This window comes from Capsicum annuum, chromosome 4, assembly GCF_002878395.1.
Source record: "Capsicum annuum cultivar UCD-10X-F1 chromosome 4, UCD10Xv1.1, whole genome shotgun sequence".
NCBI lineage: Eukaryota > Viridiplantae > Streptophyta > Magnoliopsida > Solanales > Solanaceae > Capsicum > Capsicum annuum.
Window position 1 is genome coordinate 159,279,741 of NC_061114.1, and position 11,368 is coordinate 159,291,108.

Consider the following 11,368-nt stretch of genomic DNA (forward strand, 5'->3'; position numbering starts at 1 on the left):
AGAATTGTTGCACTTACCTAGGTCTACATAGGGTCCATATGTGCTATATATGGTCCGTATGTGGCCTAAGTAAGTGGCCACTAACCTCAAATTTCCTTCTTCATTAGGGATTTGATTTTTAGGGTTTCCTTGTGTACTATATACGCCCTTTTTGATGCTTTGTAGTTAGGTTACACATTCTTAATACATACGACTTATATTTTTATTCCAAGATTCAAATTTGATCTTGGGATTGATCTTGTATTGATTTTTGTTGATAACTCAGTTTTAGACTCTGAGTTTTATTCTACTATTCTTGTTATATTGTTTAATGTCTTTCAATATGAACTCTATTGGTCATTTCACAACCATGAGAGACTAAAACCCTTATCTAGGGTTGTGGTAACTCGAGCATATTGATGAAGTAGGTGAAGTGTGAAGTTGTTATAAACCAGTACGTGTGCATGCATTGTATTATCTTTGTTTAGATCATTGTTCTAGTCGTTGTAAATGTTAGGATGTGACCTAGGTTACTTTTACATGCTCCACATTAGGAGTAATGACTAGGAAAAGATAAGTACAATAGTAATATGGAGTTTAACTGTCAATCTAGGCTAATCCGTATTATCTATGTAAGATGGTTAACTATTATCTAATAACTTGAGACTCAAAAGGTAATAGTTAACTGGAATCTAAGGTAAGGGTTAATAATGCGAGATCCTGAGACTCAAAAGTTAAAGGATAAAATCGGGTAGTGAGTCCACAAGATAGTTGATGGTACATAACTTATTAGATTCTGCATGCAAAGTACTGGGTTGGTTCTGCAAAGCATGATAAACTTATGGATTTCAGAAGCCAGGGGGAATACAACTCGAGTGTTCATCTTGAACTATTTACAACCCAAGTTACATACCGTTACTTGTTAGATTCTTTTACTAAAAACCTCCAATTTAATTTCTCTTCAGCCCATTGAGTTCAACAAACCTGCGATATACATTCAAGTCTTCCCAGTGGGTTCAACCCTAACCTAGTTGGGTTATTATACTTGACAACGACTGTTTTATCCTCAATTGGAGGTATAGTTTAGGCATTGATAAGGTACTAAGTAACTCCCCTATAATTCTAATATTGGTTAATTAGGAAAATGGAAGCTGACCTTTTAGGTCCTACAATCCATAAAAGCATATCATAAATGAAGCCAATCCATTTTAAAGATTATATCAAAATCCACCATATCAAGTTCTATCAAATCCACCAATGTCTCCCTATGAAAGATGGATACCACACAACCTTTATAGATTTTTCTAGCAACGATAAAATCATGCACCAGAGTATACATAGAAAAAGGGTTAGAAATATTTTCAGGACCATAACCAAAGTGTACAACCACATAAAGGGCCATATAAGATAGGGTAGAACCCAGATCAACCAAATAATAAACATCACGGGAGAAGAGATGTAATATACTAGTAAAACATCTGGGGATGCCTCAGATTCCTTATGACTAGCAAGTGTATAGAGATGATTTTGGCTTGTGTTAGTACTTGAGCGTCGTTTAGTGTAGAAGCTGAAGAGGTGGAGATCGGAACCTTATTAGCTTCAGTGGCAACCCTGGCTGAAGGAAAATCTCACTACATATGACCAAGTTGACTACAATTATAGAACCTATTTCTCTCCTTTTCACTATATCCATAGTGAAGCTACCCATAAAAATGACAATGAGGGTAAGGTAGAGATGATAGATCTCCTCTTGCCTAAGTCTAGGTATCCTGTGACTTAGGACCATTATATCCTAAAAAAGACGATCACCTGAAGGCATAGAATAAGGAGCACTAACAGACGAACTCAAATTTCCCTAATTCTTCTTCTTAGTCCGTTGTCTACCATCTCTCCCATTGTTTTGTTGATTTGCAACATGCTTGATCTTGTGCATATTTATATGTTCAAAGCACCAATATGCACCTAGATTTGGACTTATTTTGAGAACTTTGATGTAACAATCTTGAGTATATTTCAGCATTAATTCTGTTTCATGTCTAATGGATATGATTAGTGTTTTTAGGCTAAAATCTTGATGAATTGAACACAACTGGATACGGTGATGAGATGGAATGATTGAAGAAATAAAAGGTATTGAAATATAGCTCAATAAGGCAACATGGAAGTCAGAAATTCATATTTGCATAGTTTGTGCATTACGCCGACCAACGAAATGGCGTTGGTCAGATTCCAGTGAAGGAGAATGATTTACCACATTGCGAAAAGCCTCAATCTCACATTTGGAAAAATCCAGTGTTGGTCCATGATTGTACCACATCACAGTGAGGAAGGAAATCAGATTTGTCACTATCCAGTGACTTGGTACGATTTTACTGCATCGCAGTGCAATCCCATTTGTTAATTTATACGACCTGGAATTTTAGCATGTCGTGGAGGAAGGAGATTTAAAAAATGTCAAAATCTAGTGGCTCAACACGATAGTGGTGCGTCACGGTGTAGTTTAAAATTTCACTGAATCCATGATTACCTAGATTTTTAAAGAAAATGGTATTTGATGGCATGGCGCGACGCTCCGCCTAGAAAAATTGGGAAGATTTTAGTATTTTGTCCTAGATATAAAAGGAAAAATCCAAGATAATTTGGGGGACTTTTTGGCAAGCATAGCAGCAGCGGAAAAACAAAAGGTTCTCTCTTTTAGGGTCCTTAGACATTTTTTTCAACTTCTTTCTTTCAAGATTTATTTTTGGTATGATTAATTGCTTATTTTGGATGTTGAATTCAAACACGAGTGGCTAAATACCCTTGTTCTAGGGTTGAGGCCAAGAACATGATTACTCTTTGATATTCTTTATAATAGTTTCTTTTTGGATTATCATCTGGGTTGTTGTTAATTTCTTTAGCTTATTATTTTGATGAGTGGCCACCATTAGAATAAATCTATAATTCTATGCGAATCCATGAGGAGAATCATAGGATAGAACGAAGAAATTAAGGAGCTAGGTTCTTATCTTTTTATGAAATAAGGGGTTTGAATTAGCATCTAGGATAGGCATATACCTACAAGCCTTGTTTGGTTAAATTGTAAGAAGATAACTTTATGAATCTAGAAAAATTGTTGTATCTTTGCGGGAGTTATAGATGCAATATTTATTAGATAGAATATTTGTGGTTGGCAGACCAAAATCGTAGTATAAACCTAGCGAATCAACAACCCGATAACCAATTAGAATGCTATAAGAATAGAGATTTGTATGATTGTTCGAAAAGCCTCAACCTTGGAATTCTCATCATTACTATTTACAACCGTTGCTTGCTTTTCTCTATTCATAACTTTTATTTCTTATTTATTATTTTATATTTTTATTTTTAAATTCACAATCATCTTGATAATTTACAACACTTAATACCTCATTGTCTAAAACTAAAAGTTAGATAAATTTCTAGTTGCTTAGTCCTCGTGGGAATGATATCTGACTGTCTAAGTCACTGTATTACTTGTATGATCGCATGCACTTGTGTATGAGCCTGAGTCGCAACAAATTTTTGGCGCTGTTGCCGGGGACTAGTATTATTAGTAAATTGCTAAATTTTTGGTTTTTGATTTTAAGTTTAAGTGTTAACAACTTGATCTTAGCGGCTGAATTTTTGTAGGTTTAACTGAATACAAGACTGGTGAGAGATAAAGAGTTGGTAGAGCCTTTTGCAGAACTAGAACAAATCTTTTAACAAAGGCGAAAAATGGCTGAACAAAGAAATGAACCAGTCGATACAAATGCCGATAATGTATCACCTCCGGTATTCTAGTTGTTCCTGCTCAACCAGCTGCTAGACCTATTCGTGAGGTGGAAATCCCACTCATGAACCATGTGATGAATAGTTTTCGCAAGCCCAAACCAGGTGGTTGATTTGAATTAAAGTAGAATATGGTGTAACTTCTGAATTCAGTGTGGTAATTCCATAGCCTTTTATACGAAGATCAGTAGCAGCACATACAAACCTTACTAGAAATAAGCGATACGTACATTCCTGAAGGGGTAAGTTTTGATTACATTAGATTTACACTCTTTCCTTTTTCCCTAATAGGGGAAGAAAAAATGTGGTTACATGTTGAATAACTACTCTGCATCACTTTATGGGAAGATCTAGCTCGGAAGTTCCTTATTTGATTTTTTCCATCTGGGAAGACCGCACGCTTGATAAGTGAGATCTTGAGTTTCAGATAGAAAGAAGGAGAGAATCTCTACCATGCTTGGGAGAGATTTAAGGGTATGCTAAAAAATTGCCCTCACCATCATTAGTCCAACGATGTTCTTGTTCATACATTCATTAATGGATTGGAGCAACACACGAAGATTTTCTTAGATTCAACAATAGGTGGACAGGCTCTTGAGAAGTCGTATGAAGAATTGTACACATTACTGAATCTATTTTCACAAGAAAATCCTGACTGGCATGCTGATTCGAGGAGTGCTCCTAGAAAGGTTGTAGGGGTATTGGAGGTAGACCTATTTACTACATTATAAACACAGATCGCAACAATGCAAAATCATATGATTACTCATCTTAATAACATAAAGTTGGGGGTTACACAAATAACAGCTACAACTAATGTAGTCCTACAGGCAAATTCTTAGTGTGAGGCTTATGGAAGTGGTGAGCATATAGCAGATGCTTGTACGGCTAATGAGATTCAGTCAACTATGTAGGGAATGCAAATTGTAAAGGACAACAGAATTTCGGTAACACATATTATCCCAATTGGAGGAACCATCCTAATTTCTCATAGGGTGGAAATCAAAAACAGAATACAAATTAGTATAAGGTTTCAGTGAAACCAAATCAACAGCCAACTCAGAATAATCAGGCGATTTCTCAAGCTAGAAATATAGAGAAGTTAATAAAGCAGTTTATGGTTCACTAGCGCAGTTTGTAGCAAAAATAAAGACTCAACATGTGCAATTTACAGCAGAGTTAAAGAGTCAACAATTGCTTACTAGAAATTTGGAGTTGCAACTTGGTCAAATTGTAGGAGCACAAAATACAAGACCTTAAAGAGCATTACCTAACGATATAGAGGAAAATATGAAGCAGGTGAATACATTTACAACAAGGAACAGGTTGCAAACCAAGGAGATAATTTAAGAGCAGGTTAGTCCCATAGTCACTGATGAGAGTTCTAAATACAACGCAGAGAATGAAGTCAAGGAAAAAGTTACACATGATGAAATTCACGTTGAAAAGAAGACTCTACCTTTGCCCTTTCCTCAAAGGGCAAAGAAGTATCAAGAGGAGGTGAGTTACAAGAAGTTCTTAGATCTACTAAAGTAGGTTTATCTAAATCTATTTCTTGTTGACATTCTGTAAAGTGTTCCAAAATATGTAAAATACCTGAAGGATATAGTTGCTAATAAGAACTGGTTGACTGAATATGCTATAGTTGCACTTATAAGGAGTGCACATCAAAGATTCAAAACTAATTACCCACAAAGATAAAGGATCTAGGTAGTTTCACTTTGTAGATCACCATTAGACAGACCATTAGTGCTCGTGGATTGTGTGATTTGGGGGCTTGCATTAATCTTATACCTATATCTTTGTACCGAAAGATGGGTCTTGGGAGTCCCAAACCGACTACTATTTTTTTCAGTTGGCAAATAGGTCCCTTGCTAGGCCTGATGGTATTATCAAAGATTTCTCAGTGCAAGTGGGATCTTTAATCTTTCCAGTGGATTTTGTAATTCTTGACTTTGAAGCTGATCCTTTTATTTTATTTATTTTGTGATGACCTTCCTTAGCTATGGGAGAGTCATTAACTGATGTAGCAGTAGGGAAAATGATAATGAGAGAACATGATAAAGTAGAGGTTTTTAATGTGTATAAGGCACTAAAATTGTTAGCTATGTATGAAGAGTTGTCTGTTATATCTGTTATAGATCTCGAATTTAATCAGAGACTGTTATTGTTAGATGATCATTTAGAGCGAGATTTGGTAGGTCATGATCTTTATGGAGATGTGGAAGCATTGACATTAGTTCAAGTCGTGAATTCGGAGGTCATTGAAATAAGAAAATTGCCTTTTAAGCCATTAAACAGGCTAATTGGTCCATCCCCCAAAGCTTCAATTGATGAAGGTCCAACATTGGAGCTTAAGGTTCTTCCTCCTCACTTGAAATATGTTTACTTGGTTGACAATGATACCTTGCCTGTTATTTTGTCTGCTGGATTATCTGATATACAGGTGCAGAAAGTAATGACAGTGTTGAAAAGGAGAAAGAAGGTAATCGGGTGATAAATATCTGATATTATAGGAATAAATCTAACTTTTTGCATGCATAAAATACACATGGAGGAAGGTTTCAAGCCAAGAGTGAAGCAACAATGCAGGTTGAATCAAGTGATGAAAGATGTGGTGCAGAAAGAGGTTGTTAAGTGGCTCGATAATGGGATTGTTTATCCAATTTCAAACAGCATGTGGGTAATCCCAAATACATTATGTCCCAAAGTAAGGTCGGATGATCGTGGTTACTAATGAAGCAAATGAGCTAATCCCCACTCGTATGGTGACTGGATGAAGAATTTCTATCGACTACTGAATGCTAAATGAAGCCACAAAAAAGGATCACTATCCTATCTTTTCATTGATTAGATGTTGGATAAGTTGGTAGGGTAGGAGTATTACTATTTTCTTAATGGTTACTCAGGTTATAATCAAATCATCATTGCTCCTGACGATCAAGAGAAGACAATTTTTACTTACTCATATAGTACTTATGCCTTCAGAAGTATGCTTTTTGACCTTTGTAATGTGCCTGCGATGTTTCATAGATGTATGATGGCAATATTCTTTGACATGGTGGAATAATTTTTTGAGGTATTCATGAATGATTTCTCTATTTACGGTGATTCTTTTGATAAATACTTGCAGAATTTAGATCGATTCCTAGCCCGATGTGAAGAGACAAATTTGGTGCTTAACTGGGAGAAGTGCCACTTATTGGTAAAGAAAGGAATCGTCCTTGGCTATAAAATGTCATGAAGGGGAATTGAAGTAGATAGGGACAAAATTGAAGTGATTAAAAATTTGCTATATCCAGTCACAGTGATAGAAGTGTGAAGCTTCTTACGGCATACAAGTTTCTACCAGCATTTTATTCAGGTTTTCAACAAAATTGAAAGCTCGATGTGCAAACTGTTATCAAAAGAGGTGAAGTTCGATTTTAAGGCAGATTGTAAAATAGCATTTGAGAAGCTAAAAAAGAAGATCATTAAAGCACCTATTTTGATTTCTTCAAATTGAAAAATGCCGCTTAAATTGAGTGCGATGCTAGTGATGTGGCTGTAGGAGCAAAGAAAAGACAGGCTATGTCGCTCTATTTACTATGCTATTAAAGTCTTGAACGATGCCCAAATAAATGATACAGTCACTAAAAAAGAGATATTAGTGGTGGTGTATGCATTTGATGAATTTAGAGCATATTTGGTGAGAACAAAGGTTATTTTTCACATTGATCATGTGGCCATCAAATATATCTTTAATTAAAAGGATGCAAAGCCTCAATTGATCTGGTGGATTTTGCTATTGCAAGAGTTTGATTTAGTGGTTCGTGATCGTAAAAGAGAATAAAATCAAGTTGCATACCATTTGTCAAGGTTGGATAATCATTATCATTTTGTTGATGACTCTCTCTACATTCGGGAAGAGTTTCTGGATGAAAAATTATTTTCTATAAAGGAGTGTGAAGTTTCTTGGTATGTGAACATTGTAAATTTGTTGGCAAGTAGCTTTTATCCTCATGAAAGTATAATTCAACAGAGGAAGAAACTGCTTTATGATTCTCGCAATTTTATATGGTACGAGCCTTATCTTTTCAAGTAGGGTCCGGATGGTATTATACGAAGATGTGTTCCAGAAACTGAATTTGCAATGGTACGATAAAATTATCATTCATCCCCTTATGGTGGCCATTATGGGGGTGAAAGAACCACAGTAAAAATATTGTTATCGGACTTCTTTTGGCCAACATTATTTTAAGACCACTAGCTTTTGTAAAGAGTTGTGATCAATGCCAAAGGTTGGGAACGATTTCGAGGCATCATGAGATACTCCTCAACAATATTCTCGAAGTTGAAGTATTAGATGTTTGGGGGATTGATTTCATGGGTCTAGTTCCACCTTCAAATGGTAATCTATACATCCTTGTAGCAGTTGATTACATCTCCAAATGTGTGAAAGCTGCAGCTTGTCCAACTAATGATGTGAGAGTAGTGCTAATGTTTGTCAAAAAGCACATATTTTCTCAGTTTTGTACACTAAGAGTGATAATGAATGATAGAGGTACACACTTTATTAACACTTGGTTTAAGAATCTTATTACTAAATATGGTGTTAGGCATAAGGTGGCCAATGCGTACCATCCCCAAACGAGTAGACAAGTGGAGGTGTCCAACCGGGAGATTAAGCAGATACTTCAGAAGACTGTGAATGGGCAGTGCAAAGATTGGGCCGAGAAGTTGGATGATGCACTTTGGCCTTGTGAAACAGCTTACAAGACTCCTATTGGGACGTCGCCATATATTTTGGTTTATGGTAAGGCATTCCATTTGCCTATGGAGTTGCAACATTAAGCATATTGGGCCATGAAAAAGTTGAATCTTGAGATGAAATCCACAGGGTAGAAATGATTATTGCAGCTGAATGGTCTTGAAGAGTTTAGGCTTCATGCCTATAAAAATGCCAAGATATATAAAGAGAAGACCAAAAGGAGGCATGATAGACAAATTCAAGAGAGTGTGTTTGAACTCGAAAAATATATTTTGCTATTCAATTCTAGGCTTAAGTTTTTTTCGAGTAAATTGCGGTTGAAGTGTATGGACCTTTTAAACTAGTACAAATGATACCTCATGGAGCTGTTGAATTGTAGAACAAGGAGAAGATTGAGAAGTTTCTAGTGAATGGACAATGTGTAAAGCGTTATTAGGCTGATCATGGAGATAAGCACAACATATCTATCATTTTTGTTGATGAGTGAGATAGAGCTAAGTCGTGCCATGACGTAAAATAAGGCTCTCTGTGGGAGGAAACCCACAATTGTAATGTAATAGGTAGTTTAATTTTACTTGTAAAATAATAAATAGAAAAATATAAAAAAAATGAGTCGGGCCACGACAAAAACTAAGGCGCTAAGTGGGAGGTATCCCACTTTTTCCTACAATATTTGTTGTTTTTGTTTGAGATGTCGGGATTCTCAAAGCAAAAAGAAAAAGATTACCATATTTACGAAAAGAAATCAAGTTTTCAAATTAACGTGTGTAAGTTAGGGTCCTCATAAGGTAAGAAAGGAGTTGAAAAATATATTGGAAATATGATTTTTATGTGTAGCGTATCGCAGAGATAGGTAAATAGACACTTGTCAATTTCCAGTAAGGATCCGTGATATTGGTGTGTCGCGCTAAGTCCAAAATCAAGAATTATCAATTTTCAGTATGTTGACGCAAAACCACCATGTTGCAGTAAGGAGAAAAATCGGGAAAAATTTTTTGACTATCACCATCAGCACATTGTGGAGGGGGGTAAATTGACAATTGTCAATTTCCAGTAAGGGTCCGTGATTTCGGTGCATCTCACCGAGGTCCCAATTGGCAATTTTCCTTTTCCAGTATTGTGATGCGATAGAGGCTCATCGCGGTGGGGCTTTAAATTAAGCATAGATTTTTAATTTAACCTAACCCAACCTGCCCCTGTATATATAGCCCCTCAAACCCTAATCCTTTCATTTCCCCTCTTGAGCGTCGCCGCCAATCCCCTAAAACCAACTAATTCTCTAAATTCTCTTTAGAATTTCACCTTTCTCATAACAAATAAGGTAAGTGCTTTAAAAATTTAAATTTTCCTTTATTGTGTTTGAGAATTTTGTTATTCTTGGGCATGTTTGGTTTTATTTGTCATAATTTTTGTACATTATAGCCTCGTATGAAAAAATTCTTCTTGAAATTTTTTCTGATTCTTTTATCTAGTCTTATAATCTTGTGTGGTTAAGATGATGTCGAATTAAGTGAAGTGTGGTATTTCAATTTTGAGTTCTTATGACAAAAACTGGGTGAGTACAATGTACATTTTGTTATTTTACACATTGACTGACTGTGTTAAGCCGGGGGTAATGTACGTCACCATAAAGGGAAGTCTGAGTACCTTGTGTGGGGACACTAGATTGATGTGTGACAAATTAAGTGTAGGGTGAATGAACGAGTTATAAAAGAGGTGAAATTTAGTGCGAAGGTTCATGCTTGAATCATGATTATAATATTGTACACACCTTGCTTATTGATTCTTGATTTATTATATAATGATGCTAATGAATATGCCAACTAGGAGTTGTTTGTAATTGTGTCATCATTGTATTAACGGGATATAAAAAATAGGGAACATTAATTTGGATAGCAGTCTGTAATCTAAAATTTGATCTAACATGTGAAAATTGTTTGATTTAATTGCATACTAGAGTCCTCGTTTGATACTGCGTAAATTATGGACGCATATGTGTGTGTCCTATATGTAAATAGTTGATGTCTGAGTACCCTGTTCTTTGTTGTACATACCTCAGCTAGCAATTAAGTGAGGGGTGGTATCACCTCAGACTCAATTTAGGCTAGCCATCCTATGTTTCATATACTTATTTATTTGTTGCATCTGTTCTATGATCCAGGTATTGTGGAACCCCATCCACTTAAAGGAAAGTCCAAGGCCGGTACATCTACACCTGTATGAAAACGGAGCAGGCCAACAGAAAGCCAACTCACTAAGGTACCTTGGGCTCCACTAATTTAGCATGGGCAGGTCTAAAAATTTGTATTTAAGGCTATTAACAAAGATGGAAAGCAGTGGTACTCCAAGCATATGGATGCCAAGTACATCCCAGAGGTGTTCATTGATCGTGTAAGCTTACTGAGGGAATGCCCATCCATGGTACGACAAATTGAGCAGCTGAATATGAAATTTCATCTTTCATCAGCCTACTGAGAACAACTTGCAGTTAGTTCACAAATTTTAAGCCAATTGGGACCCAAGTAACGCTAATCATGAGTTAAAGATTCAATGGAAGGTAGTTCGATTCACTGCTGCAGACATAAATGAGTTGTTGGGTATACTGGAGACAAACCAAAACTTTTTGAAGCAGTTCATAGTTTCTCCCCCTTATGTGCATATCGAAAATCTGTAGTGTGGTACCTGCTCCTCAGCGAGATGGATTAGGCACCATGTCAGTGAATTGCACTTTTCTTTCCTTACGCCTATATAAATAGGGAGGCCAGATATGGGGTCGCACTGTGTATCTTTGCTTGATTCAGGGCAAGCATATGAAAGAGGTTACTCAGGGACAAGTATGTTTGATTT

At 36.2% G+C, this 11,368-nt stretch overlaps 1 non-coding gene across 1 annotated transcript; it reads right to left on the minus strand.

Moving 5' to 3' along the window:
• Positions 1-4,169: 4,169 nt before the first annotated feature.
• LOC124898205 lies at positions 4,170-4,276 on the minus strand. The gene has a single exon (XR_007055181.1). It is a non-coding gene; the product is annotated as a small nucleolar RNA R71 (small nucleolar RNA).
• Between the last annotated feature and the right edge of the window lie 7,092 nt (positions 4,277-11,368).